General features: G+C 42.5%; 1 long non-coding RNA gene across 5 annotated transcripts in view; it reads right to left on the bottom strand.

Moving 5' to 3' along the window:
- The window catches only part of LOC128352464 (uncharacterized), an 80,478-nt gene extending 63,377 nt beyond the window's left edge, over positions 1 to 17,101 (bottom strand). For 2 of the 5 annotated variants that reach the window (XR_008320426.1, XR_008320428.1), the window contains exon 1: positions 16,591 to 17,101. This is a non-coding gene — a long non-coding RNA (uncharacterized LOC128352464). Of the gene's footprint in view, positions 1 to 4,791; positions 4,899 to 7,731; positions 7,798 to 16,590 lie in introns of all 5 variants that reach the window. The other 3 variants (XR_008320430.1, XR_008320427.1, XR_008320429.1) reach the window with 3 other exon arrangements.
- Between the last annotated feature and the right edge of the window lie 636 nt (positions 17,102 to 17,737).

The following is a 17,737-nucleotide window of genomic DNA, read 5'->3' as shown; positions in this document are numbered from 1 at the left end:
AAGAGAAGTGTGGGGCAGATCTCCCTCTACCTGGAGCAGGTGTGTCACTTTGTAATTGCACATGTCCTGTTCAGTTGCACTGTCCCCCTATGTAATTAAGAGGTGGTGCACTGGCTTTTGGGGGAGACATGCACACCCATTCTCCTCCCTTATTTGTTTGCTGTGGCCAATTCATCACCCTAGTCAACCCATTGAGGAACAATCAATAAGCTGAGTCGTATTGATGTGGGAGGGCCATCCACATTATCGTCATTTTTCATCATTTTTTTAAAAAAGCCAATAGTCTGTTTTAATTTTTGCTTCTTCCTTTCACCTTTAATCATTTTTGTTAACAATGTTTATCATCTGAATTGTAAAGCTGACCAAAATAGAATCTGTGTACTTATATGCTCCCATACAGGGAACAGAAAGGTAAGCTTAAAACCATTATAGGTTTCCTGATAAAACCTATAAAATGTAATCCATATCCTTTTTCCTATCCACTTTTTGTTTTGGCAAATGAAAAAAGAAATGGTATGACTGATCAAGGCAAGAAGCATCAATGAAGTGTCACATTCCTACCCTTTCAAGTTCAAGTTCAAATTTTATTTATGGTCTTAGACCAAAACAATCCTACCCTTTATATTGCCAAATGAAGGAGCAGGAATGTAACTTTCTGCTCATCCTTCCTCGCTAATTATAACAGTGATTTTGCTCGGCCATGCATTCTCTGAAACGGTACATGTTATGACATGGTATCTCTTTGCTTCTTTACACAATCCCAATATGTTATATAATTAATGTTACCCATCTTCAGCTTGCACAAAGTGTCATTCTCTGAGGGCCTTTTCAGCCAATTGGCAGACACCAATTACAATCCTGTTTGTTTCCCTTTGCAAAGTATTATTTAACATGCCTCTCATCTGAAAAATGCAAGTACCTTATGCACTCTTTCCATAGATATTCAGTCAACTGCATCTCAGCTGTGAGGGAAATGTTTCTCTAAATTGTTGCTGCAGTTGTTTGAGCTCTGCACATTGCTCTAATAGTTCTCACAGTCCTCTCGTCAGGACCCTCCTGAGCTCTGACAAGGCTGTCATGTAGGAGAAGGAGGACTGTGACAGCCAAGACCTTCAGCCCCAATGGGAGTCCCCCCAGGTCCCACAAATGTGTACCCACTAGAGCCCACTCCACCAACAGCCTGTCTTCTTTCCAGCAAAATCTGGAGATGCTGAGGACCCAACACCCCACATTGAGACTCAGATCCCATTGCTGGGAACCCACCTTAACAGCCCACCTTACCAGCTCCAGAAGCAGAGACAACTCAGGGCCCAAGCAGAACTCCAGCACCAGAGGTGAATTACCTGCCTAGCAGCCCGAGGCCTATCCCCCAATGGGTGTACTTGCAAGCAGAGGAAAACTAATTCAAACAGTTGTCTGAAGTCAGGGTCATTTTACAGTTCCAGGAAGGGGCAGAGCTCCTGGTTCTCATCCTAGCCTGTCCGTTTGGGCTGGTGCAGTGGCTTCCTTCTCAAACTCCACTTGGCTAGAGCTCAAGCTGCTACCTGCTTGCCTGCTTGCCCAGCTACCTACCCAGGCTCCCTTGCCTCACTGGAGCCAAGATGGACACCTGTGAACTTTACTCCAATCTCATGGATTTACTGTGCAAGAGAAAGTAGCCAGTTTTCTTGGTTTAGCCTTGCATGTGTAACCCCTCATTTCTGAGTTGGAATGGGGTGTCTGCTTCGGAGCTTCCACCTCCTCTTTGTGGTTATGCACTAAACATTTGCTAGACATTTTTAACTTGGATTCTTAATAGAATATCAGGATAATTTTATTAGTATATTGTATGCTCTCAAGCACGTTTTCTCCTTACGTTAGCCAAACAAGTAGGACTAGAGATGGCAATGTGAAACAAATGGACAAGTAGAGGCAATGGGAGGCTCTTCTTTTTCCAGCATTTATTTCTGTTTCATTGAGAAACCGAGCTAGTATAAACATGTTTGATGATCTGAAACTGAAGTGGGGGAAGAAAGAAGATAGGAAGCTTTTCTATGGCGCCACTCTTAATTGCCTCTGATACTTGGCTGGTAAAGTGGATAAGACACCTGTTACAAATCATACAAATGAGATATGCTAATTTAGCATACTCCATGTGTATAGCCATAATGATGCCGTTTGGATTTGTGGTGTGGGATCAGATTGTCTTCTGTAGACCTCAATAAGAGGCAAAGGAGTTTACAAATTAGTACACAAATGGGACACGTGACATTGTAGCTGTGGTGAGACCCTGAGAGCATTCAAGTTTCTCCACTATGGATCATGTATGAATTCAGCCATTATCATTTATCTGGGAGCTGATTTAGAAGCTGAGCAGAATATTTGGTATCGTTAGAAAACAGAAACCTTCTTCATGTATAGCTTTGTATGTTTCAGGAGCCAGGGGTATTGCTAGGGTCTTAAAAGGTCCAGGCCTTGGGTCCACAGCCCCTTTTTGATATTTAAACATAATCATACCCCTCACAGTGTTCCCTGCAAAAGAGATTCCCAGATGTGGTGGACTACAACTCCGACAAGCCCCAGCCAAAGGTCATTGCAGCTGAGGATGCTGGGAATTGCAGTCAATCACATCTGAGAATCTCCCCCCCCCATATAATTATGCATATTTTAAAAACTCTCTAATATTATAATAAAGCACCGATGAAGGTAGAAGTAGCAGAGAGCTAGGTGAAGCTAAGAGCTCTCCTCCATGCGCTGTACAGGTGTCTCCATGCTGCACTCCCTTCCTGAGAAATTCACTGGGAGCCTGTGCCCCATGTGCCACCCCTAATGATGCCCCTGCAGGGAGCCTTTGACATGGGGCACATATTCAAATATATAACTCCCCTGTGTTATCTGGGGAGGTGCTGTACTACCATGACAACTGCACCATATGCTTTCTCCAATGTCTGAACTGGCTCTAATACTATGAAAAGAGCAACACAAATTTGTAAGGAATTCATGCTTTCAGAAGACGCTGGGATTTCCTTGTGACAGGAGTGGGAAAATGGAAGGAGACCTCACTCCGCTTAATCCCTAGCTCTGTCTATCCTTTAGTTAAGTACTGGGACACAGTCACAGAAGTCTGCAACAGCTACAAGGCAATATAATAATCTGCACTAATTATATACAGTAGTACCTGGCCACACCAGATATTAGTCCCTGATTTTACTATTGCCTCTGAAACATTCAGAAGACAACCAAAGTTCATATGAGTTTCTGAAATCAAAACATGCCATCTCAGTAATGGCAGTAATGTGATAGTAACCACTGATTAGATTTTTCTCCTTGCTTCAAGAAATATCTTTCCAGTTTCTTGCTGTAATGTTCTGATCTTATCAGAAAAGGCAAAGTTAATAAACGGTACAGAGCTGCTGGAAATGTTTATCACCACCAACCCTTAACTTCTTGAAGTCTTTTTTTTCCTTTTGCAAAATACAGATGCAGACACAGAACTGCTTCTATTATTCTATCTTTTTGCTTCTTTATCCTGTCCTTGCCAAAAGCCAAGGAAGAAAATGTCAAAGATTTTTCATCTCTGGGATCTGATAAGATTATATGTGGTTTCTTTCCTTTGAAGACCTTGAAAGACAGAGAGGGGGAGATAGAGAAATAGTGTTTACTGTATTTCAGAGCTTTAGAGAAGGAGTTCCATCTGAGCCACTTTTCATTATAATTAGAAATAGGTATTAAAACCTGGTATATTTTTGGCATATTTTGCTACTAGTCTTCCAGAAATATTCCTTGAAGTACATTTGGGGCAATAAAGGGCTACTGAAGTATGTGCACAAACACCTATTGACACCAGGAACTGGGCAACTCAGTTTTCCCCCAACAAAGATCACACATACCAGGGGAGTGACACCACATTGCTGAGCAGAAATACCAATGTGCTGACCCGGTGCAGAAACCTGCAGAAATCTTGTCCGTGGAAACTTTCCTATTCTCCAGTCATTTAAAGAAAGAAACATGTATCCCCACAAATCTCCTGTCTGTATCTGTCCATTTGCTTGTGTTAACTGAGCAACTTGCAGTGCACATCTTGGTACGTTGCCTGGCATGCAGGACCTTTAATTGCAGTTTCCATACAAGATGTTTTGACAGCTTCTGAGAGGGCATATGCACAAGGAACCCCTTCATTAACAATGCACCTGAGCAACTGCCCAGCAAGACATCCTTTCTAAGGTGTGGAGTGTGGTTGGTCAGCAGGGCATTGATTTCTCTGGATGCCTGGGCAGTGCCTGTATTATTGGTTCCCATGGACAGTGCTGCTCCCACCAGCGGTATAGAGTTGGTGGGAGATTCTAAGTACTTCTGTTCTGTTTTTTGTATCAGTTTTTAGGGGAAGGGAGGCCCAGCCCTTTCCTCTTGGTGCAAACATGCAGCCATGGACTGTTAATGGTACTGTTTCTGGTGAATTAGCAAACACCCCTTACTTTGGGGGATTGTGTGGGGCCCTTGCAAGGATAGTGGCGTGAGTGGTGTTAGGAATGGATTTCAATTCCCCGCCAAGGGCAGCTGATCGATGTTGAAAAGGCATGATCATACTGGGCACACCCCCTTGAAGATTGTGGCAAATGTTTGCTGCTCTACCAACATCCTGATGCCTTGCCCACAGTCTAGCAGTGCAAGCACTACAGAACTTGCTGGGATGCAGCCTTAGCAGAGCAGGGAGGGGCCCTCTACCCACAAGCTGGAGGCTGCGACTCCGCGGTTCAACAATCATCTGGGGAAACATTCCCGGGCTCACATATTAACAAAAAGTTCATCTACCTGAGGTTCCATGCTATGTCCAAAGGCGGCCTACCATGAACACCCAGGTTCCAGCCAACCTCTGAGGCTGTTCCATGTTCCACTGCTGAGTGAAGTTCAGTGGGTTTCTATAAGAAACAATACGTTTTCTATGTGAGCAATGACTTGGTGGAACGCCCTTTCTAGGGAGGCCTATATGGCCCTTTCCCCGCAAACCTTCAGAACCCTTGAGGGTAGGGATGTGCACAGAACTGGGATGGCCAGTACGGTTTGAATTTGAATTAAATTCAAACTGACCTGACCAGGTCCAGTTCCAGCTAAACCAGGCCGAACAAGTTTGAGGGGGAGGGTTCCCAAAAGAGGAACTTACATTCCTGGCAGTGGTGAGACCGTGGTGGCGGGACAGTGGGGGGGGGGCTCCTCTAAACCTCCCACCAGCCTCCCCAATAGCAGGCCTGTGACAGTGGCCCAGTTTGAGCCTCTGTGCGGTAACTGCAGAGCTCACAGCAGGCCTCCAGGCACATGCAGAAGTCACTAGATAGCACAAGAGAAACTGGTGCTCTTGCACAAGAGCACTAGGCTATCTATTCTAATGGCCTCCATGTGTGCGCTGAGGCCTGCTTTGAGCTCTGCAGTTACTGCATGGAAGCTCAAAAGTTCAACTGTGCACAGAGCCACGGAGTTTTGACTGGTCTGAGTTTGAACCTGACTGGCTCCAGTTTGAACAGAACTGGTCAGAACCTGTTCAGAGCAATGCTTGTAAAGGGGAATTCACTGAGGATTCCCATTTACAAGCAGAGGGGGATGCCCAAATTTGGGGGGGGGGTAGAGGAGCCCCCGCTGCTAACAACTTGCTGCAGCCAGGAAGGTAAGTTCCCCTCTCACCCCCTGGCCCTTTGGAAATCCCTCTTAGCTTGTAAAGGGTCATGCTCAGTAAATTCCCCTTTACAAGCATTGCCCCAAACTGGTTTGGGATGAATCTGTTCAAACTGGGTGCAGTCTGGTTCAAGTCAAACTGGTTTGCACACCCCTACTTGAGGGATTGTGGTTGGTTTTTCCTTTTGTTGTTTTGCTGGACAGTTCTAGAGCTGGTTTGAATGATACTTGTCCAATAGCCTGAGCACATGCAACCAGAAGTGCCTGAGCACATGCAATCAGACTAATGCATACCATGAGCACACATGCCCTTCTCCCTTCCGGCATACTAGTCACATGGGAAATGTTTTGTCCACTCACATACCTCCACTTCAAATATTACCTTAAAGCTGCATTTATAACACAAAAGTTGTAAAATATTATATAAATAGTATAAAATAAAAGTATAAAACAACTGTTGCATAAAATTATACAAACGTTGTATAATTATATTTAATCAATGTTGTAGCATAATTCCCTGGAGCATTTCTGGTAGGGGAAAAATGGTGGCCACCGATGAGTACAGAAAGCTGCCTCCCACCCCCTTTTGGAATGCAGTGGGAATGATACTATGTCATGATGGAGCATCATTCCATGGCATGGCATAGTCAGGTCATTAGAAAGACAAGCGCTGGTGCTCCTAGAACTGCTGCCACTGTTCACAAAGATGGTAGCCTTTTCATCCAAAGCCAAGAAAATGCCTCTGCAGCAACCACAGATAAGTCACTCACCCTTGCCTCCCAAATTATCAAAACTGTTGTGGATCACACCATGAAAGTGATCGGGTTTCAAACCCCAAATACTCTTTGAGCCCCCCAAACACATGAACTTCCAACAAAAGTGCTCATGCAGCACAGCACTAGGAAAGTACCCTTCCTTTGTTTTTAGGTGACCCATGCATGTTTTGCAGCAAGCACTATCTTAGACTAAGCATCTCCTCATTCATGTGGGGAAAGGAAGGAAGAAAGAGCCTTCAGAGATGGCACCTGCCGTTGAAAATTTTTTGAAGTTCTTGTATTAAAAAGAATATTTTTTAAAAAATAATCGCCCTGATTTTGTAGTTGATGCAAAGACTTTTAATAAATTAATCTACAATAAGAATAAATGTAAATAGTTTTAATAAATTAATCTATACTAGCTTTACCCATGCATCTGAGCAACTAGTACTTTATTGCACTCCTTGCCCTCTGCCACACCCCCTGCTGTATTGCCCAGTGTCATAAATTTCTTTATATATATTTCAATCTCTTGATTTGCTGATACAATAGCTAGTGAGTCAAATCATCTTACTCATGAGAGACCTATATTAAGATGACCATGACTAAAAACTGGAGGAAGGAGATGTCCTCAGACAACCTGTGGGGCGATGAAGCCTGTCCTTTCGGTTAACATCTGACATGACTCAACATTCCTCCCTGTCCTCAAACTTTCACACAGTCTGAAGGCTCTCTCTCTCTCTCCCCCCACTCTTTCTTCCTCTCCCTTCTTTCTTTCTCTCTTCCTCTCCTTTCTTTCTCTCTCTCTTTCCTTTCCTCTCTCTTCCCCCCGCCTTCTTTTTTCATTTCTCTCTAACATCAGGTAGGGAACTGCCACCGAGGCGCCCTTCCCAAGGCTGTGTCGCCTCTGGAGTGCAGCAGCAAGAGTCGAGGAGCTGCTTGGGGCATGGGGGGGGCCGGTGTTCTCTGGGAGCCTTCCCTGAACAAAGGGAGCCACCGCAGCCACTGTTGGAACCAGTCTTACCTCAAAGGGGGAGTGGAAGGGCAAGCAGGGTGTGGGTGTGTGTCCCTATTTGTGGGGCTGCATTTAATGAGGCAGCCGCCTTGCTCCGCCCTGCTCTGTCACTCGTCCCACCTCCTCCTCAGGCACCTCCAATGTTCCACATAGCCATGTCCCATGTCTCACCAAAGCGTTATAAATATAGAGATAGATAATTATAGATTAATTAAACCAAAGACTTTTAATAAAGAAATAAATACATGCACATTTATATATCTGCAAAATGTAGCTTTTTAGAAACAATTTCTTCTCACAAAGGAACACACTCACCAGGTTGCAGCAGATGCTGGAATGGTACTACATAGAATGGGGTCATAGGTAGGGTAGGATACTGGCCTAGAAACAATGCAGAAAGAGACTGATCTCATTTTTTAAAATATATTTTACCTACAATTATCTGATTCTATTGATTTTTTTTAATAAAAAAATAAAAATTCAAATATCAGCTTCATTGCTGGGAGTGCAAGTAAAACAAGTTTCCAAAGAGACATCCAGCGCCTGTTGCCAGCAGAAATAGAAAGAGTGACAGTTTTGCCCGTTATCACAACATTTCCCTGTCATGTTTTTATAATCAGTGTTTGGTTTAAAGAAGAAAAAGCCTTCTCATCCTCCTACACAGCATAGCATAGGGAGCAAGTGCTGTTATTAGAGTCTGCCTCACTCTTTCTACCTCTAACATCAAATATGCAGACTTTCCAAAACTAAGAAGCCAAAAGAACACAATAAATTACAAGCTCACTTTTTCATTATAAATCTGTGGACAGCCTACCCAAAACATTTAGCAACATCTAAACTAGCCTTGTTCTAGCATACAATTTGTTGCTCGAGCAGAGCTGTTGTTGAACCACAATTTATTGCACTGGGGATGATGGGAGTTGTAGTTCAACAACATCTGGAGAGCCAAGCTTGCCTACCTCTGCTCTGGCATAAGGGCATGGTGGAAGGAAGTAGTGCTAGTTCTTGTGCTAGCTGAAGAGGTTGCACAACCAGTAGCACCACCTTGCACGTTAGCCGATTATTGCGCAACACATGGTACTACCTCTTGCACAAGCTCTTCTACCTCAAGCAGTTCTTTCTCTGCCACTAAAACTTCTTCAGCAATCGTTACTGCAAATGCTACTATGTGAAAATAAATGCTGCACATCTTTGATGGAGAGTGGCAGATGTATTATTTTGGCTCTGTTTTTGCCGAGGGGCACAGGAAGCTGTGATACACCCATCACAGATGGGATGGGAGTTCATATTGTTTCTGCCCCTGATATAATAAGAAAGTGATAAGGATTTCTAATTATTTTGCTTTGAGGAGCAACATGTGGGACATATATGTTTGGACCTGGACGGGTGCACAGTTAGGGCCAAATACTGAGGTACAGATGCTTAGGTACAAAATATGTATGCTTCAAGTCTGAAGGGCACATGTATAAAATGTGGTGCATGTCTCTATAAATTTTTAAAGGACAGTCATCAAATTTTAAACACAAGTTCTCTTCATACTTAACAAAAGGCAAGTGGATTTTATATTAGTGTATCCATAGCCAAGTACAAAATATTAAGTGGGAATTTGTCTTTGGTAGAGCTAAATAGCAAAGAAATTTCAATTAACAAAGACAAAAGCAATCTATGAGGGAATACTGCAAAACAACATGAATCATATGGGGAGTATAAAATACACTTTGCAATCAGTATTGTCTGATAAGCTGCTTCCCCTCTGCTTGCTCTCAGTTAATGCAGGCTTCACAAATTGAAGATGTGTAGCACACAATAGTAGGTATGTGCACAAAACGGATTTTGCATTCTGTTTCAAGCTTGAAATGAAACACAAACGGCCAAAACTTAAAAAAACACACACACACAAACAAAAACAAAAACAGCAGCCAAGCTGGCTGTTTTGATGAAACAACTCAAAACGTTTCTAGTGTTTTGGCCATAGGGAACAATGGGGAAACTTGAAACACCCCATTCTTCCCCATGGGTGGCTCCTAGGGACACCAAAGTGGGTTACGAGGTAGGGTATGATGGGTTCTACCTATCAGCCAACCCATAGGATCCTATGGAAGTTTGGGGAAAGGGTTAAAAAAATTGATTGCCCATTTCTTTTTTGGTTGGGTGATAGGTAGCACCCATCATGCCCTACCACACAACCCACTTTAGTGTCCCTGGCAGGAACAGTTTTGCATTGCAATTTGCAATGCATTTTGCAACACTGCATTGAAAAACACTGCAGAAGCACACAGTAAAAAGCAAATTCTTCCCAACACAGAACACACATTTCAAACACAGTCCAAATGGCTTTAAAAAAGAAAAACCACTGACACAGAATCTACTGCCAGCCACAGCAATGCAGTAACATCACTGACACAAGTTGCTCTCTCACACACAATTATGACTCCTTACATTACTTCCTAGCATTGCAACGGATGCCACAGTGGCACCCTTACTTAGCAGCAACAAGCATAGCCATAAGCTAAACTAGAGCAACTTCAGCCACATTTTGATTTACACCTTGCAATGCAGATTGAAGAGCAGAGCAGACCAGAACAGTGAGTGAAGCACAAGTTAGTCTCAAGACCAGAGATGAAGCTCATCACAGCAATCTGTAATGAGATTCCACTGTCCATTTTTTTGCCACAATACACTATCTCACAAATGAAACAAACCACAACTCAAGGAAGGAAGGCACCCAAGTTCTGCCTTTGGCAATCTGAGATCTAGCAAAACCAAAAAGTTACAGCAGGAATAACACCTCAAATTATACTCAGTGCTGAGAAAAGAAAATCAAAATCAAACCTTCCTTCCTCCTATCCTGGTGTATCCTCTTCTTCAAGAGAGGCACACTATAAGGGCTCTCGCTGCCTCCCAATACCTTTGAATACATTTTGAAATTCTCTCCTTTTGTGTCACCCAACAGTTGCCCATGACAACACTTGATTTGTATGATAACAAGCCAACCAAGAAGCAAGGAGATCAGAAGCCAGTGCAAGAAAACCAATCAGCAAGGGGAAAACAGGCCTCCAAAATGGTGCTGGGAACATTGAAACATTTCAGTCAAAATGGAGTTCTTCTGCTCTGATCTCAAAACAGGCACTTTATTTCAAGATATTCTGTTTTGAGCCTGAAACACTCTAAACAGCTCATTTCGAGTCAAAACATTTCACCAAAGAAACATTCTGCATATCCCTACACATAAGAACAGCCCTGCTGGATCAGGCCCAAGGCCTATCTAGTCCAGCATCCTGTTTCACACAGTGACCCATCAGATGTCTCTGGGAAGCCCACAGGCAAGCGTTCAGGAAACTGTTTACATTTTAGTAACTGTGGCTTAAGTTGTCAAAAGCTCATTAGTGCTAGAAGGAAAATGCAAAGCTCAAACGATTTAGATGTTGGATTTTTTTTTCAGATAAATATCTAATAGTGTAGAAGATTATATAAAGGTTACTGAGAAACTCTTGATTCTGAAACATTTAGCTGGAAATCTCAGAAGAGCAGGTTTTCTCATGATATTTACAGCAAAATGTTACAGCGCTTCTTCAGATAAAATCACACAGACCTGTGAGTGCTAATCCAAATTGAACCAACCCTCTCTAACCTTTTGAGGGTTTCTCATCATTAGTTAACATTTCCAAATAGCAGACTAAAAAGGAAAACATAAATGAAAGCGACTGGCTATCAAGGATGAACAGCTTACAATGAATATGGAAGTGCCATAAAAAGCCAAAAAGGAAACAGGAATGGCCATACACAGTAGCTGTGTTACTGATGATATTTATTTATTTTTATTTATCATTTTAGGGGATTTCTATCCTGTGTTTGCTGCAAATGCAGCCCAAAGTGGCTAACAATAACATTTAAAAAAGAACATAATCTAAAATGGACAATGCTGAAAGTTTATAAAAGCAGCAGCATAAAAACAAACTACAGTTCTAAACAAGAGCGTTTGTTGCAGCAGAATCAATGGGTCCCCAGACTCTTTAATCCAGAATGAGTGTAGGCTGTATATGCATTTTTCTTTAGGCTGGCACTAGCCCCCTCTGCTCTGGGTCAACACCTGACTTGCCTATCTTGCTCTTCCGGCAGCAGTGGCAGGAGGAAGAAACCAAGGAGTGCAGCCTCAGCAAAGAAGGGAGAGGAGGAGGGAAAAGAGAGCACGCAGGGAGTCCAGGGAATGAGGAGGGGGGAAAGAAGAAGGGAAGACAGAGAGAACACTCATAGTTTGTGTGACACCCACAATGGCAGTGGAAGGGGAAGAGAGAGAGAGAGAGAGAGAGTGCGCGTGCTTGAAGTGGCCGGCAGCAGGAGAAGGAAGTTCTGCGGAGCATTCAACACCAAAAAAGTGAATTTTTTTGCTCTACCTTTAGTGCAGATTTGGGGGCCAATTGTGGCAGAAATGTGAGGATATCTGCATTTATACAGGCAGCAACATTATCCATTGAAATCAGCACCAAACGTGCTTCAAATTGTTGTTTAGAAATGCTCTTAGTTGACAAAAATGAAGACAATCTAAACAGCCTTGTGAAATAAAATGAGTTTTTAATTGTCATTTAAAAGCAGTTTTAAAAAAGGATCCAATCACCTCTCTCTAAAAGTCACATTCCAGAGCTGTGGTGCTACCATTGAAAAGGCCCCGTTCTCATTAGGCAGGCCTGACAACAGATCCCTAACAGATCCCTATGGGAGCAAGTGGTCCTTCAGATAGTATGAAAAAAGTAAATCAATTGTAAATTCATTGGGGGTGGTGATGATGATGGAGTGTGAATGTGTATTTGTGTGTGTGTGTAAACGCATGTGTGTAAGATTGTGGATCACATCCAGGAATAAACAGGGGAAAGGTTCCATCCCCCAGTATCCCATGGGTATGATTCTAATAAGCTGTGCAAAGATCAACGGTGTGTGTGTGCTGGGGCGGGGGAGATTGTCAAGACTTTGAGACAATTTTATTTTACCTTGTTAGATCAAAATCAGATTAGTTTTCACATATAGGATGTTCCATTTTTTAAAAAACCAAAACCACAGACCCTAGTATCTGTCAAGCATATTTCTGGATAAAAGAAAATGAATCGTGTTAAGATCTCCAAGGATGTGTGCAAAAAATATTCCAAAAGCATCAAAATTATCCCCAAACTGAGCCAATATATTTAAGAAGGGAAGAAACAGCACTCACACAATAGTTTATCAGTTCCTGATTAGTGAACTTTCAATTTCCCTCCTTTCTGCTTCTCCTAAGTGCTCTGTCTTATGTACATATATGATATGCAGGGGCGTAACTACTATTAGGCAAGGGGAGGCAGCTGCCTGGGGGCCCCCACGCCTCAAGGAGGCCCCCAGAGGCAAGTCACATGACTATATATTGTGAAGTGTGTGTGTGTGTGTGTGTCAGCGAGGGGCCCATTTAAAAATTTTGTCTCTGGGCCCACTACAGCCTCGTTACGCCCCTGATGATATGTTCTGTGCTCCTGACATTTGCAGAAATAAGAGGGCTGCTATCACACATGAAAATTTTCCTACATGTACATTGTGTGGAGCGAGCCTCTGATCCACCAAGACCAAAGGGCAGATGAGCCCATTGGGCAAGACTATCTTCATGACAGCAAAGCCAGCAAACTGTGAGTGAAGTGATGAGCCCAGAGTGCAATCCAGCTACCAAAGCAGGAGACCTCCTGGGAATGGAAGGAGGAGTCAGGAGCATGTACCACACTTCAAAACTGGGAAGGTGGCTGGGCAAGAAGGATTTCCCTCACAACTTGACTGAGTGTGGGAGGCTGAAGTCTAGTAAGGGATAGATGTATGAGGAGGGCACTGTGCTGGGCCTGTGTTTGAAATCCCAACAGCCCCCATCCCTCACACATATTACTTCTATATAGGGAAATATGCATGTAGCATGAAGGCCCAGGGTACTTGAGAGAACGTCTTCATTATGAGCCCCACCATCCATTGCAGTCGTCTCTGGAGGTCCGTCTACAATTGCCACCAGTTTGTCTGGCAGCCAGACAGAGACGGGCCTTCTCGGTTGCTGACCCGGGACTATGGAATGCGCTCCCGATCCTCCCTATCTCTGACAATTTTTAAAAAATATTTAAAAACCCATCTTTTTACTCAGGCCTTTTCAGCTTCTTAATAATGTATAGGTTTTTTTTAATTCTGTGATTGATTTTTAAATTGTTAGGTTTTTAATTGTTTTTATGTGTTTTTATATGTGTTTTTAACTGTTTTATCATTGTGAACTGCCCAGAGACACGAGTGTGGGGCGGTATAAAAGTGTAATAAATAAATAAATAAAATACCATTATGTGTGGAGAATGTATATGTATCTGTTTTGCATGAATACATTAGATATTATAAATATTAGTCAACTATATATTGCTTACAACTCACTGGAAAAGTCCAGTTCATAAAACTCAGATTGGGGTGGAGGAGAATCACAACTAAGCGGGCGACAGTGTTTAATTTCTAGTCCATCTGGAGGTAATACTGTTTAGGCCCTTGAGACCATACAGGATCAACCACTCACACAGGCTTCTGAAACTGTTGTGTGTCATCCTGAGGCCTTCTGGCTTGGTTCTTACAGACAGTACACAACAGTAAAGTATATGCAGCAGAAAGCAACAGCCAATCACAAGCAGCTGATCATCTGACCAAAGCCCTATTATTAGCATTGGTTCTAACTTTTAAAAAGTAATAGAATGACAAACATGGGCAAAGGGTGTTGAATAAATATTTAAACCCTTGAATAACATTGAATTACAAGATCTCGATCTCTCTCTCTCTCTCTCTCTCTCTCTCTCTCTCTCTCTCACACACACACACACACACACACACTGTGGCATATTACCATTTCCAGAAAATCTTTTCTTTACTTCAGTTTAACTGCTTTGGCATTTCTTTATACAGATGTCATTTTTTTATTTACAATATGGTAACTAAGATCAACTGATTAGATAGATAGATAGATCCCCAAGGCAATTACATTTGATGAACAAAAACCAAGAAAAAATTTATTCCAAGAAAAGACATTCCATCCAGAAAGTTTAAAGAATCATTCATTCACCCAAGCTTTTTAACTAGACGTGTGGTTTTAAATTGTTTGAAGGTTTTAATTTGTTTTATTTTGCTGTAAACCTGTAAACCACCCAGAGAAGGAAGTGTGGGATGGTGTACAAATGAGAGAGAGAGAGAGAGAGAGATATCGAGATCTTCAGCTTAATTGCATTATGGGCACTGCAGCAAAAATTATAAGTATGTAAGAATTGTCTGCTGTATCAGTCCAAGGTCACTAGTCTAACCTTCCATTTCCAACGAGTGGCTAAGTCTGGTAAAGTCACAAACAAGGACATAAGATGATATCCTTCCCATTTTGTTTGTCTCACATCTCATATTCAGAGATATATGGCACCTATCTTTCAAGATTATTTTTATCATATAGACATGAAGGGATCAAATAGCAGTGTTATTGACTTTAAGCTGTTGCTTTTTCGCTGTGGAGTTATCGTCATACAGGCAAGGAAGGCATGAGTCTCTGGAAGGAATGGTTTTAAAGCTGGAAACCTCTGGATTTTTGCTATGATCAGCTTCCTCTCTCTCCAGGCTGCAGAGTTCCCAGAGCCTTCCTAACTAGGTAAAGAGGCACCTTTGCCTCTTTTAAAGAGATGACGCTTTATATTTAGCAGGGGGAGTACAACTGAGTACAAGTTCAGCTCAGCACAGTGTCCCAGTAACTATTTGCTTATGTTTCCTTTGTGTTTGTCCCTTTGGGACAGGAACCATTTTCTCTTTCCTTTTGTTATGTAAACTGCAGTGAAACTTGTGTTGAAAATTTATTTATTTATTTATTTACAATATTTATACTCCGCTTCTCCAGTACACTACTGCCTGGGGTGGCTCACAACTTTAATAAAACAGATACCATGTAAAATAAGAGACTAATAAAATTAAACATGTTAAGTTAAACAACTTAAAAGCCCAAGTGAGAATGACAATTAAAATTACATTTTTAAGAAGTTTCAAATTAAACTTTGTTTTAAAAGCTTAAAAAAAATGAGAACTATAAAAGCTAAAGAACCTACCAGATTTAAGCAGCAGATAAAGTATATACAAGCCTCTTTTAAAAGATGTGCTTTTAATAGTTTTTTTAAAACACTGAGAGTGGGAGCATGGCAAAGCTCTTTGGGAGGGCATTCCAAAGCCAAGGGGCCACAACTGAAAAGGCCCTGTCTCTAGTCCCTGCCAGCCAGATCTCTGTTAGTGGTGGGGCCATGAGCAGGGCCTGAGGTGATGAACGGAGAGCCCTAGCAGGTTTGTATGGGCAAATGCGCTCCAACAGGTACCCCAGCCCCGCCATGTAGAGCTTTAAAGACCAGCACTTTGAAGACCAGCACTTTGAATCTAGACCAGAAGCAGACAGGTAACCAATGAAGCTGCCACAGGATGAGTGTGACCAGTGGCGGACTGGCCAGGGTGTCAGCTTGCCTGATGGCAAGTGGGCCCTGCGGGCCCCTGATGAAGTAGGCCCCCTTAAACATCAGACAATATGTTAAAAATGTTAATGACCTTTTAGTAGTTTGAAAATATAATAGAAGTTTCAATATTATTACTGTTATTACTATTATTACTCTCTCTTTCACTCCAGAACTTGCCTGATGTATCTCTTCCAGACTCGCCCCGTCTCTGGCTGCTAGTCACAGATTCTGATTCTGCCTGCCATTAACACTTTCTGGGCAGGTTCTGCTGGGTGACACACAGACAGAACATTTTTCTGGTTTTACTTTTCACTCCCATTTGTGGGATCCGTCACATGTCCCACCCTTTCTCTCATTGCTTCAGGGGAGGTTTAACCAAACCTCTCCTAGGCAATGGGTGAAGCATGTGGTTTTTAATATACAGTACATTTAATACTTTACCTTTTTCTTTTACCAGTTACACTTATAACAGTTAATAAACACTTGTTATCACCTTTGAAATATCAATACACATATCATAGTTATATTCAGAAATACATTTTATGGACATCACGTCCCATTACCTGAACTTTAGGTAAACCTTCTGGAGAGTGCATTAGCCACGATGTTCTCCTTCCCTTTTATATGTACTATGTCAAAATTATAATCTTGCAACCCGGTACAGTGTCTGCTCCATTACCTTGTACAGGCACGGCTGCTCTATGGTGACATCTTGCGCGGAGGTCCTCACTGCTTCCTGCCACAATCCCTTCAAGGATTCATCCTGCTTTTGTTCAGCAAGGAATTCTGCAGCATGCTCCCCTTGCAGTAAACTGTCTGCATTGATGTCTCTGGGATCGTTTGCTCTGGGCTGGGGCTCTGTAGGTGCTGTCTACTCTTCAGAAGCCTGAGGCCTACTTCTTATCCCTGGATCTTATAAGTCCTGCCTGGCAAGTACTGCTCCTTTTGCACCAGATCAGGCTTAATAAGGGTGACTTCTGCCCCTCCAGCCCACCACCTCTTCTTCATCATTCACTCCCACAGGTTCCATACAATCCCTGTTCAATTCCTCCTGCACCTTCCAAATCTGTAACACCCTGGCTGGGCCTTCCGGAAGTGAAGTCCCCTCTGAGACAGGGTTCTCTGGGGAGCTTTGTTCAGTGGCTTGACTTTTCTCAGCCCTGTTAATGAAGTTCACTGTTTTAGCTGAGTTGTGGTTTTTCTTTGTTGTATTTTGGGCATTGATGTCTCATGTGCCCTTGTGCCTTACAGTGTAAGTGCCTTACAGGGAAAACAGGTCAAGTGTTTTCTTTTGCTTTGAACTTTGATGTATTAAAGCTAATGCTTAATGATGGTGAGAATATGGATTCCAGTTGCAACAAGTGTACAATTTGTAGCACTTGCCCATCGTGTGTACTAAAAATTCTGGCATCCAACAGACTTCATGACCAGGCGTATGATAATCTTTATGAACTTTATAAAGTCATCTGCACACTATCAGTTACTCAAGTCCAATGTGAGAGGACATTTTCAAAGCTAAAGATCATAAAGACAAGGCTAAGAAATTCACTGTCTGAGGAGAACTTGGAATCATACATGTTGCTATCCACTGAAAAGGAATTGTTAGATGAATTGGATGCAGAAGCAATTATTGACAGATTCGCACAATCATCTAGTGAACTCAAACTATCTTCTATTATATTAATTCTCCTGGGTGTGCTTTGGAATGTGTGTCCCAGAGCCCAGCTGATTGGCTGATGGCGGACGCCCTGATTGGCTGAGGCGCACCCAGGAGGATTGGTTGCTGCAGCCATGGCTCAGCCATGGAGGCCAGAGGTGGCAGGCCG

The sequence above is a fragment of the Hemicordylus capensis genome, chromosome 3 (assembly GCF_027244095.1).
Source record: "Hemicordylus capensis ecotype Gifberg chromosome 3, rHemCap1.1.pri, whole genome shotgun sequence".
Classification (NCBI taxonomy): Eukaryota; Metazoa; Chordata; class Lepidosauria; order Squamata; family Cordylidae; genus Hemicordylus; species Hemicordylus capensis.
This window is presented reverse-complemented; position numbering and strand designations above follow the sequence as displayed.